The sequence below is a fragment of the Martes martes genome, assembly GCF_963455335.1.
Source record: "Martes martes genome assembly, chromosome: 2".
Classification (NCBI taxonomy): Eukaryota; Metazoa; Chordata; class Mammalia; order Carnivora; family Mustelidae; genus Martes; species Martes martes.
In genome coordinates, this window is record NC_137889.1 from 31,361,863 (window position 1) to 31,379,594 (window position 17,732).

Genomic DNA, 17,732 nt, shown 5'->3' on the forward strand with positions numbered 1-17,732 from the left:
CCCTCTGCTTGTGCTCTCTCTCTCACAAATAAATAAATCTTAAAAAAAAAAAAAAAAGTATGGCTATTATGTCATGATCCAGGAGGAGACTGATAGAAGATAAGCCCAAGAAGCAGGTCAGGCCAACTTTGTGGGGCTCTGGAGACTACAGTTATGTATTTATCTTCTTTTTTAAAAAAAGTTTTGATTAGAGCACCTGGGTGGGTCAGTTGGTTAAGTGTCTGCCTTTGAGTTAGGTCAGGATCCTGGAGTCCCAGAATCAGCCCTGAGTGGCGTTGGGCTCCCTGCTCAGCATAGGAGTCTGCTTCTCCACCCCTACCAAAATAAAGAAATGAAATCTTTAAAAAAAATTGAATTAATTAATTTATTTGAGAGAAAGAGAGAGAGCGAGTCAGGGGAGGAGCAGAGGGAGAGGGAGAAGCAGACTCTCCCCATTGAGCACAGAGACAAACACAGGGCTAGATCGCAAGGACCCAAGATCACCGCCTGAGCTGAAGGCAAGAGTCAGATGCTTGACCACTGAGCCACCCAGGTGCTATGTATTTGGCTTTTTAGTGTGTGTGCTCTCAGCAGGACCTCTACATTGTTTAATGACAGGGGCACCATTCCTAGTCCCCAGAGTTGGCCAGGACACTGTCTGTTTCAGCAGGGCCTGTGGGCCCAAGGCTACGGTTTCAAGCAAGGTGTAACAAGAAGGGAGATTTTCTAAAGCCAATTATATGAGGTACCTAGTATAATCAAATTCATAAAAACAAAGTAGAATGGTTTTTTTACGGGACTGAGGCAAGGAGTGAATAGGGAGTCATTGTAAAAATGGTTAAAGAGTTTCAGTTTTGTGAGAAGAGCTTTGGGGCTGGATGGTGGTGTGATGGTTGCACAATGGGAATGTACTTAATACTACTGATCTCTACACTTAAAAATGGCTAGGGTGGTAAATTTTATGCTATATACATAATACCACAATTAACTTTTTAAATTAAAGATTAATTATTCCTTGGGGGAAAAAAAAAGACTGTACGAATACCCAACTTTTGTAGCAACATGGACAGGACTGGAAGAGATTATGCTGAGTAAAATAAGTCAAACAGAGAAAGTCAAGTATCATATGGTTTCACTTATTGGTGGAGCATAACAAATAATATAGAGGACAAGGGTAGATGGAGAGGAGAAGGGAGTTGAGGGAAATTGGAAGGGGAGGTGAACCATGACAGACTATGGACTCTGAAAAACAACCTGAGGGTTTTGAAGGGGCAGGGTGGGAGGGTGGGGGAACCAGGTGGTGGGTATTAGGGAGGGCACAGATTGCATGGAGCACTGGGTGTGGTGAAAAAACAATGAATACTGTTACGCTGAAAATAAATAAAAAATTTAATTAAAAAAAAAAGACTGTAGATTTTAAAAAGAAGACCCTATGAAAGCAAGTGATTCAGGGCAATACAATGAAAGCTGAGGCCTTATGAAAAGCCATTAGATAATCTGGCAGGAGGAGATAACAGGCTGAACCTAACAAGGAGATAATGAGATATGTGTGGATTTAAGCTGCATTACCAGATGAAGCTGATAGGACTTGCTGATGGATCAGAGGGCTGTGGGTGTGGGGGAAGGAGATTCACATCTTTGGGATCTAGGCAGCAAGGTGCACAGTAGTGCCCTTTACCAAGATGGAAAAGAGGAGGTTGGGAGGGATGTAAGTAAACACACCTCTAGTTCCCAACAAACCTTTCCTCCTTGTTCTCATTTTTCTGCTTTGTCAATCTGTCCATTTCTGCTGATCATTCCTAGAAGTAACAAATGTACAATAACATTTCCCACCTCGTAGCCACTCCCTTCACCTTCCTGGTTTTGCAGAGTCTGGCCGCAACAGGCTGCATATCCCGTGCTCACAGGTTAGCTGGCCTCTGCTGGATTTGACCAGTGAGAGAAAAATGAGGGGTGGGAGGGGGGGAGATTGTAGGACAAGAGGAATGAGAACCGAAACTCCTCTCCAGGCCCTCTGCCTCAGTGGCATCTCTGGTAGAACCAAGGACTTTGGCATCCCAACTCTATTGAGTTCAGGAAGGTCAGGAGAATCCAGGAAAAGGGACTAAGATGGAGTAACCAACAGAAGAGGAACCTGGGGTGCCTGGGTGGCTCAGTCGGTTAAGTGTCAGCCTTTGGCTCAGGTCATGACCCCAGAGTCCTCAGATCAAGCCCCACATCTGGCACCCTGTTCAGCAGAGAATCTGCTTCTCCTTCTCCCTCTGTGCTCATTCTCTTTCTCTCTCTCTCTCTCAAATGAATAAATAAAATTCTTAAAAAAAAAAAAAAGAAAGAAAAAGAGGAACCCCATAAACCAAGTCGTAAATACTTTCCCAAAAGAGAAAATCAACTCTGTCAAATGCTGCTGAGAAGTCAAGTACGATAATGATTGAGAATTATCTATTATATTTCACAGTTGATACTATGAGCCCAATTTGGTAGGACTGGTGAAGCTAAAAGCTTGACCAGGAGAGATTCATGCAAAGAGAAGAAGATTCATGCATGAGAAGAAGTAGAAACAAGTATTGCTACATTTTAAGACAAGAGAAATACGACCCTCATTTAAGAGGAATATAGTGTTTGGGCAGGAATTGTCTAAAGATGGGAGATCTATCCATCAGAGTCCACCCAGTAAAGCAGAAATCTCTCGAAGCATTTAAAACAAAGGTAATTTAACCAGATCATGCAAGAGTGGAGACAGCAGTAGGGTCAGATTAAGGAGCCAAGATTAGTGCCTGTAGACGTCTACTTCCTTCTGGCTAAAAGGACAAAGGAAAGAAACATGATGCTAGAATCCAAAATGTACGGTCACCTAAAGAAGCTGGAATCACAGCATTTGTGTCTAGAACCCATGAAGAAGACCCAACTTCTATTAGATGTATTCTAATTATTCAAGATTCTTCTCGCTGATTGTTGACTTCCAGGCAGTGATTCTTAACCATGTCTGTAAATACAAATCATCTGGGAAGCCTTTTAAAAATACCAGTACCCAGACTCTACCTAAAACTAATTAAATCGGTTTCTATGAAGTGGAGAGCGAAGCTGTGCTACGTTTTAAGAGATGGCCAAATGTTTCTCAGCCAGGGCTGAGAACCACTGCTCAAAATTCTGTATGACAAAACAGTATCAAATGCTTCCTCACACAAAACTGCCTCCAGCACTCGAATCTGGTCCTAAGGTATCCATCATAGCAACAAACGGTAAAAACCTAAATGGCGAAAGCTCCCTGCATCATTGAATTAATTTTCTTAATGAAATTGGCTGCCTGAAAGCTCCCATCCCTTTAATGCTCTTTTGGGGTGAGAAGAGCAAAAGATGAAAAGCCCCAGAAACAACATTCTCTGTGTTTCCTTTCACCGTAACAGAATAATTAAGCGGTGTGGTTACCCACATGGTGCCGAGAGATACATTTTTCAGGATGCCATAGGTCACCGCTGATAGAAGTAAAGGGGCGTCCGCCGCCCACGTGGAGTGAGGAATTAACACACCTGATCTCTTTTCAAACCTCTCCAATGCCTTTCAGAGTGGCTCATGTTCATGCTTCTCTAATTTGGTATATATTATGTCGCTCATAATTAGGGCTTCGCTCTTGCTGGGAGCCTGAAACATTTGTCACTTTTACGGAATCGAAATCTTGAGTCTGTGGATCAGAAATAAGCTCCTGGTCTTTTATTGGGAATCCTGCCTTTCGGGGAAGTAATTTCCCCAAGCAGCTGGGATTGAGTCAGTGTTCTTAGTTATAATTAAATGATAAATCTTCACATGGAAGGCATCCAACACCAAATATGTCAGTTCCATCAAAGTGGAAGAGAGCACAAGATACATTTACCTAGGAAAATGATTCCACTTTGGAAAATTATATTCTCTTGTCAGAAGCCAGATGACAAGCAGTTGCCTGTGAACCGTCGATAACAAAAGGCTCTTTAGTGGCTCGTGATGCATCTTTCAGACCCCGCATTCATGCAGTTTTCTGGAAATAATGAGTAGCTCACTCCCTGTCTGACATTTCCTTATTGGCATCAGCATCGCCAATGTCCAGATAGGCTTAGTGCTCAACATTGATTTAGGGATGCTGGAATCTTCTGGAATATGAGGCATATCACAGCCAGCTCTTCCTGTGGCACTCCCATCACTCTAACAGTCACAACTGTGACTTATGTTCCTTTCAAACCTCTTCACTAAACAACCATTTATTAAATACCTACCGTGGACTGGGCTTGTACTAGGCAATGTGGGAGGTACAACACCGACTGTGACAGTTTTGATTCCCTTGTCCAGTCAGGCATCAAGAACTCATTAAGATGGGGGGAGGCAGAGAGCTTGGAGTTGGTAATTGAAAATTGTCCTTTCCACATTGAAAATGATACGGCTCTGTTGACATATGCTTGTGTATATGCATGTATGTTTATATATTTAAATGCAGTACTGTTTAACTCATTTCTGTATCCCATGTGTCCTAGCACAACACACTGTAACTACTAAGAATTCAATAAGCTTCTGTTGACAATGCATTGCATGAATGAGATAATTAATTACGATCATTGGAAATGCATAGCATAAAACTTTTAAATGGTAACTAACACAAAGATTGCTTACTGTGTGCAGAACACTCATGAATCATTTAATCCTCACAAGAACCGTAGGAGGTAAGTATTATTATTATTTTCACTTTAAGATAAAAAATGGAAAATGTTTAGAAATCAAGGAATACATCCAGGCACACACAGCAGGTAAGGGGCAGAGAGAGAGTGTGTACTCGGGTTTTCCGGTGTCATTGCCACACCAGCAAAACTATAGTTAAGAGAGCTGCCATAAGTTAGGGTTTCACCTAGGCTAGCATAGTTTCTCAGAAGTAGGGAAACATGGACCCTAGAAAGGGATTTGCTTTGGGATCCAATATACCCAGCTCCACATTGATGGGCTATATGACCTTGGGCCAGTTCATAGACCTGTCTGAGCCTCAGTTTCCTAATCAAAATTATAACTGTGCCCCTCTTGTTAGAAAACAGACTCTGAAGCCAGACTGTCTAACAGCCTCATGAAGCAAGCGATGTCACCTCTCTGGGCCTCAGTTCCTTCTTTGTAAAGGGGGCACAGAAAGGGGTAACTATCTGCTATGGTTGCCATAAGGGTAACATGTATCTATGAATGAAATACTTTGAATAATGCCAACACCCACCAAGGGCATACCATCAATGTCAGTTATTATTGCATTGCTGTAGATATTCCTATTATATTGGGCTTTATTAGACATTAAATATTTGTATTGCCATGTAAGGCCAACTCTTCCACTTGGCAATAAATCAGACTCTCAGGGCGCCTGGGTGGCTCAGTGGGTTAAGACCCTGCCTTCGGCAAGGGTCATCATCTCAGGGTCCTGGGATGGAGACTCGCATTGGGCTCTCTGCTCAACAGGGAGCCTGCTTCCCCCTCTCTCTCTGCCTGCCTGTCTGCCTACTTGTAATCTCTCTCTCTCTCTCTCTCTCTCTGTCAAATAAATAAATAAAATTTTTAAATTAATAAGTAAATAAATAAATCAGACTCTCTTTCACCTACTCAAGGATTCATTCCAGGAATGCCTCCCTCTTTGTCTAGTATCATCCTCTCCACGGATCACTCTAATTAGTATTCAAACTTGCTACATTTTCTCCTGTATTCAAGAAACAACGCATTTTATTCCATTTCCATCCCCATTTCTGCTCCTTGTTATAGCAGTAGTCCATAAGTTGTCCATATTTGTCATTGCCAATTTTCCTCCCATTCTCTCTTGTTTTTTTTAAATTTCTGTGGTACAGTATATATAACATCAAATTTATCTTAATCATTTTAAGTATACAGTTTAGTGACATTAAGTACATTCCTATTGTACAACCATCATCACTGTCCATCGCCAGAACTTTTTTCCTATTTCCAAACTGAAACTCTATGCCCTTTAAATAATAACTCCCTATTCACCACTCCCCCAACACCTGGCAGCCCCCATTCTACTTACTATCTCTACGATTTGGCCTACTCTTACTACCTCACATAAGCAGAAGCATATAGTATTTGTCCTTTTGTCCCTGGCTTATTTCACTTAGCATTTGATCCTCAAGGTTCCCCCAGGTAGCTTATGTTAGCTTCATATATTTGATGTTCTGTTACTGGGTGCATATATGTTTATAATTATTGTATCTCCTTATTGTACTCAACTTTTTTTCACTTGAAAGTTTGACTTTGAAAGTTTGATTATAATGTGTCATGGTGAGACTCTCTTGAAGTTTACCAAATGGTGCGGGTGCTTTTTGACTGTCACTCACTTCTCCCCATGCTTGGGGAAGGACAGGATATAATACTTGGATGTACTGGTCAAGCAGCTGCTGTGGGCCAGCCCCACTCTTAGTGGACCTGAGATGTGAGATTCTCAGTATTCCTGCTCCTCCTCCCTGAAACAGTCAACTTTGCCTTGAGTCTGTGGTAGAGCTTGTGCAAAAGAATTTCTCGCCTCTCAGTAGGAGACTTTAAATATAGGATCTTCAACCTAAAACTCTTTACTATTCTTTCACTAGAACTACAGGGATTTTTCTTCTGTCCTTTCCCCAGAAAAAAAAAAAAAAAAAGTTAAGATTCACTGCCCCTTACCAAGAAGCTTAAAGCTTTTCTATTGTGTGAGCCAAGGGGTCTGGGGAAATGTGTGATGTTTTATGCCTGCTCTAGAGTAGCAATCAAACTCCTCTTACAGGCCTATCACACTGTGGGAGAGTCTCTGGTCTCCTGCTCTGCACCACCAATCTTTCCACCAAGCACCTGAATGATGTCCATAAGAAATAGCTTGTAAATGAGTATGAAATCTCATTGTGTCTGGGGCTTCTAGGGGATCTATAGTATCATACTAGTCCATATTCAACTATGAACTGTTCATTACAGTATTTACTGATTTTTCTCCTTACCCATCGAATGACAACTGGTGCTTCTCCCTCCATTCTCTGTTACTTCTCTCTCCTTGAAAGGTCCTGTCCTTGACCTTTAGGCTACTTGGATGCTCTACTCATCAGCTTTGTGATAGGTTCCAGAAAATTTCATGACTGTAATTTATCTTCTTGTTGTTTTGGCACAAGTGACACACGTTCTAGCTTGGCACATTCCAATCATAAGCAACATTTATCCATTATTTTTTATACTAAACCTCTCAACTGACACAGTCAAAAATCATCAGGCGGCTCTATACTGCTAATCTACTGGATAATTCTCAGTACTAGTCTTTCTCCATTAGTAACACTAGGCAGAGTCGATCCCTCTCTTGTTCTGTAATATTTTACTTGGTTTTCAGTACGCAATATGCTCATAGCTTTCCTCTTTTATCCCTCGTGTCCCTTCTCCCTTTATTTTGTTGATTCCTCTTCTTCTTTTTAGTGTCTTAAACTCAGAGTACTCCTGGGCTCAATTATTTCACCTCTTTTCTTCCCTGATGGCTAATGATGATGAACAATTTTTCAAGTGTCTGTTAGCCATTTGTATGTCTTCATTGGAGAATTGTCTGTTCATGTCTTCTGCCCATTTTCTGATGTGGTTATCTGTTTTGAGTGTGTTGAGTTTGAGGAGTTCTTTATAGATCTTAGATATCAGCCCTTTGCCTGTAGTTTCATTTGTGAATACTTCTCCCATTCCGTGGGTTGCCTCTTTGTTTTGTTGACTATTTCCTTTGCTGTGCAGAAGGTTTTCATCTTGATGAAATCCCAAAAGTTCATTTTTCACTTTTGTTTCCTTTGCCTTTGGAGACATATCTTGAAAGAAGTTGCTGTGGCTGATGTCGAAGAGGTTACTGCCTATGTTCTCCTCTAGGATTCTGATGGATTCCTGTCTCATGTTGAGGTCTTTTATCCAATTCAAGTTTTCTTTGTGTCTGGTGTAAGAGAATGGTCAAGTTTCATTCTTCAAGACATAGCTGTCCAATTTTCCCAGCACCATTTATTGAAGAGACTGTCTTTTTTCCACTGTATATTTTTTTCCAGCTTTGTCAAAGATTATTTGACCATAGAGCTGAGGGTCCATATCTGGGCTCTCTAGTCTGTTCCGCTGGTCTATGTGTCTGTTTTTGTGCCAGTACCTGCTGTCTTGGTGATCACAGCTTTGTAGTAAAGCTTGAAATCAGGCAACGTGATGCCCCCAGCTTTGTTTTTCTTTTTCAACATTTCCTTAGCAATTTGGGGTCTCTTCAGGTTCCATACAAATTTTAGGATTGTTTGTTCCAGCTCTTGGAAAAATGCCGGTGAAATTTTGATCAGAATGGCATTGAAAGTATAGATGGCTCTAGGCAGTTATAGACATTTTAACAATGTCTATTATTCTGATCCATGAGCATGAAATGGTCTTCCAGTATAGACATTTTAACAATGTTTATTATTCTGATCCATGAGCGTTAAATGGTCTTCCAACTTTTTGTGTCTTCTTCAATTTCTTTCATGAGTGTTCTGTAGTTCCTCGAGTACAGATCCCTTACCTCTTTGTTTAGGTTTATTCCCAGGTATCTTATGGTTCTTGGTGCTATAGTAAAGGGAATAGGTTCTCTCACTTCCCTTTCTATATTGTCATTGTTAGTGTATAAGAAAGCAAGTGATTTCTGTACATTGATTTTGTATCCTGCCACATTGCTGAATTGCTGTATGAGTTCTAGTAGTTTGGGGGTGGAGTCTTTTGGGTTTTCCACATAAAATATCATGTCATCTGTGAAGAGATAGAGTTTGACTTCTTCATTGCCAATTTGAATACCTTTATTTCTCTTTGTTCTCTGATTGCTGTTGCTAGGACTTCTGATACTATGTTGAACAAGAGTGGTGAGAGTGGACATCCTTGTCATGTTCCTGATCTCAAAGGGAAGGCTGTCAGCTTTTCCCCATTGAGGAGGATATTCGCTGTGGGTTTTTCATAGGTAGGTTTTATGAAGTTGAGAAATGTTCTCTCTACCCCTATACTTTGAATCATTTCAATCAGGAACAGCATTACCCTAATTCCCAAACCAGGCAAAGACCCCACCAAAAAAGAGAATTTCAGACCAATATCCCTGATGAATATGGATGCCAAGATTCTCAACAAGATCCTAGTTAATAAGATCCAACAGTACATTAAAAAGATTATCCACCATGACCAGGTAGGATTTATCCATGGGATGCAAGGGTGGCTCAACATTCACAAATCAATCAATGTGATAGAACAAGTCAATACGACAGAAGAACTACATGTTCCTCTCAATTGATGCAGAAAAAGCATTGGACAAGATACAGCATCCTTTCACTTCCATTTTTAAAAAAAGAGTGAATTTTGGAAATAATAGGGCAGATCATGTCACTTTTCTACCCCAAATCCACTAGCAAACCCTATTTAAGCCAGAATGAAAACCAAAGGTATTACAAAAGCTCTTTCTTTGGACCACCCTATCTTAACATCATCTCTTACTGCTCTTCCTCACACTCTCTAAGATGAATAATGAGATACCTGGTTAACCCAGTTATTAAGTGTCTGCCTTTGGCTCAGGTCATGATCCCAGGGTCCTGGAATCAAGCCCCTCATCAGGGCTCCTGCTCAGCAGGAAGCCTGCTTCTCCCTCTCCCACTCCCCCTACCTGTGTTCCCTCTCTTGCTGTGTCTGTCTCTCTCTTCCAAATAAATGAATAAAATCTTTTAAAAAATAAGATGAATAATAAATTTAGTCTACTAAATTAAAACTAAATTCCAACTACATTTGACTCTTTTTACTATTCTTTGAAAGTACCAGGCATATTCTCCCTTCAGGGCCTTTGAACTGCATGTTCCCTCACACTGGAACTCTTCTCTCCTGGGTATCTATAGAAATCATTTCTTCACCTTCAAATATTAGCTCAAATGTCATTTTTTCAAAACAATAACCATCCCACTTCCACAAGCAGTTTTTGTACTTCTGACTGCGCTTAATTTGTCTTCCTATTACCTTTACCATAGAATACAATGATTACTTCTACCAAAGTATATAATGTACTTATTTTCTATCCTTATTGTTATGTTTCCTCCCATTAAAATAGAAAATAATAATTTTGTCTATCTTTTTCACCACAGTAACCCCAGTGTTTAGAATAGTATCTAACAAAGAGCAGTCACCACCTATTTCTTGAATGAACTATCCAGGTTGATTGTATGAATTAAATTAAGTAACATAAGTAAAACACATAATATCCAACAGAATCTCAGTAGATACTTTCCATGAATAGAACAAGCAGTGACAGACACAAGTATTCTTTGATAAACTAGTGTGACTTTTCAGTTTTTAAGTTTTAAATTTCCTATTCTGAGTAGAAACAAATAATGAAAAAGTACATATTTAAAAATTATATTCTCATAAGTGAGAAAGTCAGGGTAGTAGAGTTTTTCAAAGTCTGAGTAGAGTTTTTCTTCAACAACACAAAGCCATATGCTACAAGTACTTGTCTATGAAAGGGTCCTAGGGTGCCAGTGAGAATCACCACTGCGACATAGAGACTTATTTTTCACTGAATGCATTTTGTACTTAGGATTTTCTTAATCATATACATGTATAACTATTCAAAGCAAATAAAATCTGGTAATTGTATTTATAGATATATTTGAATTCTATAGAGAAACAGAAGAAAGTATGTGTGTATGTGTGTGTGTATATATGTGAGAGAGAGAGAGAGAGAATTATTTTAAGAAATCAGATAACATGATTATGGAAGCTGACAAGTCCAAATCTGCAATGTAGAAAACTAATGGTGCAGATGAAATTCAATAGGGATAATTCCCTATTGCTTGAAGAAGCCAATTTTTTTTTGTTCTGTTCAAGCCTTCGACTGATTAGATGAAGCCCACCCACATTATAGAGGGCAATCTTCTTACTCAAATTATAAATGTTAAGCTCACCCAAAAACTTTCTCCAAGTTGACACAAAAAGTTAATTATCAAAATAGTTATTTAAACACAGTAGACACACATCAAAAAAAAAGTTGTACAAAAGTTTTCATAGCAGTTTTATTCAGAATAGAAAAATCTGGAAACCTCTCATTTGTCCATCAGTGAGAGAATACACAAATAAATAGTGGTATAATTATAAAGTGAAGTACTACTCATCTGTAAAAAGAAACGAATTCCTTATCTGCACCAACATAGATTTATCTCAAATACATTAAGCTGAATGAAAGAAGGCTTACAAAAGAGAATACATAAGGTATGATTCTATTTATAGAAAGATCTAAAACTGGCCAGACTAATCCATAGCAAAATAGAAAAACAGGGGCACCTGGGTGGCTCAGTGTGTTAAAGCCTCTGCCTTTGGCTCAGGTCATGATCTCAGGGTCCTGGGATCGAACCCCGCATCACGTTCTCTGCTCAGCAGGGAGCCTGCTTCCACCTGTCTCTCTGCCTGCTGCTCTGCCTACTTGTGATCTCTATCTCTCTCTCTGTGTCAAGTAAATAAAATCTTTTAAAAAAGAGAGAAAGAGAAAAGAAAAGAAAAATAGAATGGTGTGTGAATCTGAGGGCATGTGGGTAATTACTGATGAGAAAAAGGCATGAAGAAACTTTCCAGTATAACAGTAATGTTCTGTATCTTGGGGACATGTAGGTGACTCAGTCAGTTAAGCATCTTCCTTCAGCTCAAGTCATGATCCAAGGGTGCTGGGATCAAACCCTACCTCTGGATCCCTGCTCAGTGGAGAGTCTGCTTTTCCCTCTGCCCCTCCCCCTACTCATGTTCTCTCATGTTCTCTCTCTCTCTCTCTCTCTCATAAATAACGTCTTTAAAAAAAAAAGAAAAGAAATGTTCTGTATCTTGAAGGGATTGTGGTTTTCACAGATGTATGCAGACTTCAAACATACTGAATTACACACTAAATTTTTTTCATATAGTTATATAAAAATTATACCTTAAAAACAATAAACAAATGTTGAACACTAGTTAATGATATATATACTTAAGTATTTAGAGGTGTCTAAACACTTCAGCATGCATATCATTAAGTAGGTTTTAAGATTTATTTATAGCCTACAACCTACTTAAAAATGCATCAAAAAACTTAAGTGGATTTGTAGATAAACAATGGGACAGATAGATGGTTATGTGCGAAAGCAAATATAGTACAGTTAATCAAGGAATCTATGTGGTAAATACATGGGTATTCACGATACCTTTCTATGTGTTTCTATATTTGAAACTTTTTATAATAAAATTTTGGGAAAAAATAAAATGTAAATAAAATAATTATTTATAAAAATATCTCCCTATGCATTTAACATAACTGGCCTCCTTTGGGAAAAAAATGAAAACTCATCTTCCTAATTAACTTATATTTAAGTAGAAAACATCTACAAGTAAAAACTATAATAAGTTTTCATGTTCCTCTTTCAGTTCATTTTTTACTGTAGAGCAGAAGCATAATATAATACAAACTAAAGCATTGCTTGTTAAGAAATCCACATGATTAGTGCCTTCAACCAGGCATGAAAGGGAGAATTTTAAAGGAAAGCTCATGAGGTTCCTATCTTCCTGTCTAAAATGTATTATTATTGCTTTTGCTATTAGAACGCTAGACCTAGGAGCCATGGGACATATTACGAAGCATCCTTGCATCACTGAAATTTTCCAGTTGATGGGCTCTAAGTACTTCAGATAGAAGGGGAGTGGTACATATCAACACTTTAGTCTGATCCATGATTGTAAAATGAAGGTCTCATTTCTCATCACAAGTTTACAATAATTTGTATAAACTGGTCAGTGACTTTGCAAATTAAGGGGTGAGAAAAGAAACAGTAAAACGTCAAAGTTTACAATGAAAATTTCAGAGGTAAAATAAAAACACTGCCTATGTCTGAATGACTTCTGTTAAGTTAATAATTCTGCAGTAATTATGGTGAACTTGATCGTAGATACTCCCCTTTACCATTTGGTAAGGATTCAATTATCTCTTCTAAATTGGAGCCTTCTGGATCTCCATCCCACTTTTGCTTCTCTCCATTATCCCACTTTCTTAGAGTCTTCACTCAAATACACATATGTTAATGCACATAGACATAGCCTAATAAAGTATTTTCCAATAATAATACTTCAATGCCAGGTGCCTGGGTGGCCCAGTTGGTTAAGCATCTGACTTTGGCTCAGGTCATGATCTCAAGGTACCAAGATCAAGTCCTGTGTTAGGCTCTACGATCAGTGGGTAGTCTGCTTCTCCCTCTCTCTCTCTCTGCCCTACACTCTGCTTGTGCTCTCTCTCTCTCTCTCTCAAATAAATAAATAAAATCTTAAAAAATAATAGTGATACTTCAGTGCCTTTCATTCACATAGTGCCTTATATTTCAATATGCTTTAATAATAGCAGTCCACTAAGACTCAATAGGTAATAAGTAATGCTGTCTGCAACATTAGTGCCTAAGTCATTGTTAAAATAAAGTAGCATGAAAATCACTGGTGGCTTATTTTCTTTTTAAAGATTTATTTATTTCTTTGACAGAGAGAGAAAAGATCACAAGTAGGCAGAACAACAGGCAGGGGGCAGGGGAGCAGTCACCCCGCTGAGCAGCCCAATGTGGGACTTGATCCCAGAACCCCAAGATCATGACCTGAGCCGAAGGCAGGGGCTTAACCACTGAGCCACCCAGGCATGCATGGTGGCTTATTTTTAAACCAGGTTTATTTAAAACCAGGTTTATGAGAATAACCCTACAAGTGCTCAAAGAGAAAGACAGAATTCTTTAAGGTGGTGCCAAGAAGTGTGTGTGTGTGTGTGTGTGTGTGTGTGTGTCCTTTCACTCAAGAAAGTTCAAGAATCACATAGTCTTACCAATTATGCCTCTTCCTTGACATGACAATCTTGATTGCAATTATCACCTGGGTTCCAGCTAGTTAGGGCAGCTATTCGTAACATACATGTAGAACTTCTAAAATTTTGAATTGAAAAAAAAAAAAGTTTAATCGAAAATACTTCAGTGTCCATGATGGAATGGCTTTACTAGAGCATGTATGTATGGAAAAAGAGAGGGACAGAGGTATAGACTGTGGAAGAAATGAGCAATAATTAGAGTAATATTTAAAATGTTTCTGGTTGTAATGCCTTATCCTTTCTTTGTAGCAATTAGTGATAATACTAATCAAATACGCTTAACAATAGATCTTTGTTTGGTCACAGTCTTTTCTTTGTCATCCTGGGTCACCCTTCTTTATCTCTGATTTCCAGTGGAATGATGGCTTCATTATGGCAGCTAGGAAATTTCAATGTTGGGAGACAATTATCCATAGGTTTCTCATATTTCTGCATGTCTTATAAGCAGAGACACTGACTATATGATTGTTCTCACCTATAGTCTCTCAAATGTTTGCCTATCAAGCAGCCTTGAAGGATAGAGATAGTGTCTTCATTGAGAGCAACAGGGAGGATTCCCTAGTGCCCAGCATAAAAAATGCATGTTTCCTAAGCTCAAGGTTTCTTTCCTGTAATATAACCCATCACATGTACAAGTGTCACCTGGTCCTCTACACATCACCTTGTGGGTGGCTACTGTGTAATTAATCGTCCTTTATCTCTAATCTGGAGATTATTTAATCTTCTTTAATCATCTGTGGTGGGGTAATTTACCAGTCTAAAGGTAAGATAAAATCCCAGGGGCTTCACGGGTTTGACAGTGAATTGCATGACATTTTCCATTTCTCTTACTAAAAGTTCAGACTAAGCAGCAAACCCTTGAAAACTCTGTTTGTATAATCTAGTTATCTCTATTGATAACTTACAAACTTTCAAGTGACTCTTTAACTTTGTAGAAAGTGTAGAAAACACTTCTACAAGTAATTTGTAGACCCAGACATGGCATCCCAGTTCTAACAAGGTCTGCCCTCTCATATGTTTTCTCTCCTGAGAATTCTGATTTGCATTCTACTGAAGGAACAGGATGGCATTTTATCTCACTATGGTCTCTGTATATGGAGCAACTTGCAGTTCAAATCTGAACTTAAACATGTTCTCCCACTGAATTTATGATTGATTTTCTCAATGTGTCTAATAAATCTGACCATAGTTCCTATGCAAGTGGAGAGGAAGGAGGATGGTAGGGTTGCCTTACCAATTTTATCTCTGTAGTCATATATAGACTTCAAAACACTTTTATTTTGTTCCTTTTTTTTTTTTTTTTTTTGCAAATGTAGTATCATAGACTTAAATTTTAAAGTTCAAAAAGATTTAAAACTCATCTCTGTGCAACTTCCTACACAAACTATAAGCAGACACTGCTTAATAATCTACAGTGATGGTTGGGGCGCCTGAGTGGCTCAGTGGGTTAAAACCTCTGTCTTCGGCTCAGGTCATGATCTCAGGGTCCTGGGATCAAGCCCCGCATCGGGCTCTCTGCTCAGCAGGGAGCCTGCTTCCTCCTCTCTCTGCCTGCTTCTCTGTGATCTCGTCTGTCAAATAAATAAATAAAATCTTAAAAAAAATAATCTACAGTGATGGGAGTTTATGGAATTCACAGGAAAGGGTTTATCATGATTGAGTTTATTTAATATTTAGAAATGTCTTACACTAAGAGTAAATCACTTATCCTAATCATCTCTAACCGTAATCCTAGGACCATCCTCTGGAGCCTCCACTGAATTTATCTATCCTCTCTCAGATTCATAAGCAATTTCCTCCCCAAACTAAACTTAGCCTATTATTTTTTTAAGTGGCATGACTTCAAAATCTTTGGGTGTTCTGGCAAAATCCATACTAAAATGTACTTTAGATGCTCTCATCCCACAACAGCCTAATAGCAAAGGTTAATACTGCATTTGTTTTTTTATGTGCGTGGAAATGCATCATATTGTTGATTTATATTATGTTCACAGTTAGCTAGAAATGTCAGGTCTTTTTCACATGAATTCCTGACAAAACAGGTTCATCACATGTTAAATTCACACAATTGATTTTTTTCTCTTATCTAAAGTAATCAAAAAGCACTGTGCTAAATTAGTTTGCTGGGTTTTAATCCATGTTCTATCCTCTTAGGATTCTTTTGAAATGTTATTTCTGCAATCAAAACTATTGGTAGCTTTTTCAAAATTTGTCATTAAAAAATCTGAAACAAATGCTTTTAAACCTTTATCTAAGTTATTGATTAAAACATCAGATAGAACAGGACCAGTAACAGAACCCTTCGATCTTTAGCTTTCTCTCATAATTGACACGATTTTTAAGTCCTGTTTTTATGTGTCATTACTTAAAAGGTTTCAAATTTACCTTTCTATATTACCAGCTAAAATTTATTTAGTTATCTCATTCCCAAAGTTACAAAGACTTGAGTAAATTTAATGTGCTTTGCTGAAATTTGGGGGAAAATATTTTATTAATCTTTATATAAAATGTATAAATACTTTTTTAATTTTAGATGTAAGACCAAAGCAAAGATGAGTGAAAAGGTGAAAGAAAAACATGTAAATATGATCTCACAAAGCACAACGAATTCCAATTTTAAAATGAATTTTAAAATGAAGTGAAAATGGGAAAAATAAAATAAGTTCACTGATTGGAGTAAAAAAAGACAACCATTCTAAACTGGTGAATTAAATGAAGGTAAAAACAAAAGGGAATTAAGGGTGCTATGAAAGGTAAAAATAAAAATATAATTTCTAGAACAAACAAAACAAAATGAATCCTTCCAATATACTAAAAGAAACTTTTTTTTAAAGATTTTATTTATTTATTTGACAGAGAGATCACCAGTAGGCAGAGCAGCAGGCAGAGAGAGAGGGGGGAAGCAGGCTCCCTGCTGAGCAGAGAGCCCAATGCGGGGCTCGATCCCAGGACCCTGATATCATGACCTGAGCTGAAGGCAGGGACTTAACCCACTGAGCCACCCAGGAGCCCGAAGAAACTTTTTATTTTAAGAAAAGGGAATTTTATGAGAAAAAATTCATACATGACTTTCCAGAAATGTTCAATGTTAACTACAATTCCTTCCAACCTCTCCTTCCCCACCCCCTCTCACCTTTTTCTCATCCACTCTTGGCTCTCTCCGTGGGTATCATCAGTACAAACTTCAATTTTTGGATTGCATTTTCATTTACCATTTCATAATGAGCATTGTCTATACCAATAAATGTTCACCAAAAAAAACCATGACTTCTATTAGATTCTTATATATTCCATGTAATGGATAAATTGTTATATTCTTCTGAAATCTTGCTGGCTCATTCTGTGTTTGTGATCAAGCATGCATCCATTATTCAATCATTTAACATGTATTTATAAGATGTCTGTTGTATACAATACATCTGTGAGCAGGATAGATGTATTCTCTGCACTCCTTGGAGGTCCCACTAAATAATTATATGTTGATAATGTGGAATTAATGTTAATAATGTGGAAACTCCCACTGTGTGGGAGCACGGTTTAAAGGGATTTATGTCAATCTGGAGATAAAGTCTAGGCCTACTTTAGGTACCCCTGTGGAAGGAAGTGAAACTTACAGTGCGCTGCGAATAATGTGAAGTGGGCCTGGTGCCAAGAGATGGGAACCATTTGGTTAAACTTCCTTAACGTCTCCATTTTTCTATCACTTTTAAAGGTTACATTTTTCTTTGACTTTTGTCCTCTCTCTGAACTGGACTGTATTTACTTTTTTATTTCTAGAAGACTTGAAATTATTTTTTTTTATTCCAGCATAGTTTAACATTACAGTGTTACATTCGTTTCCAGTGTACAATATAGTGACTCAGCAATTCTATACGTC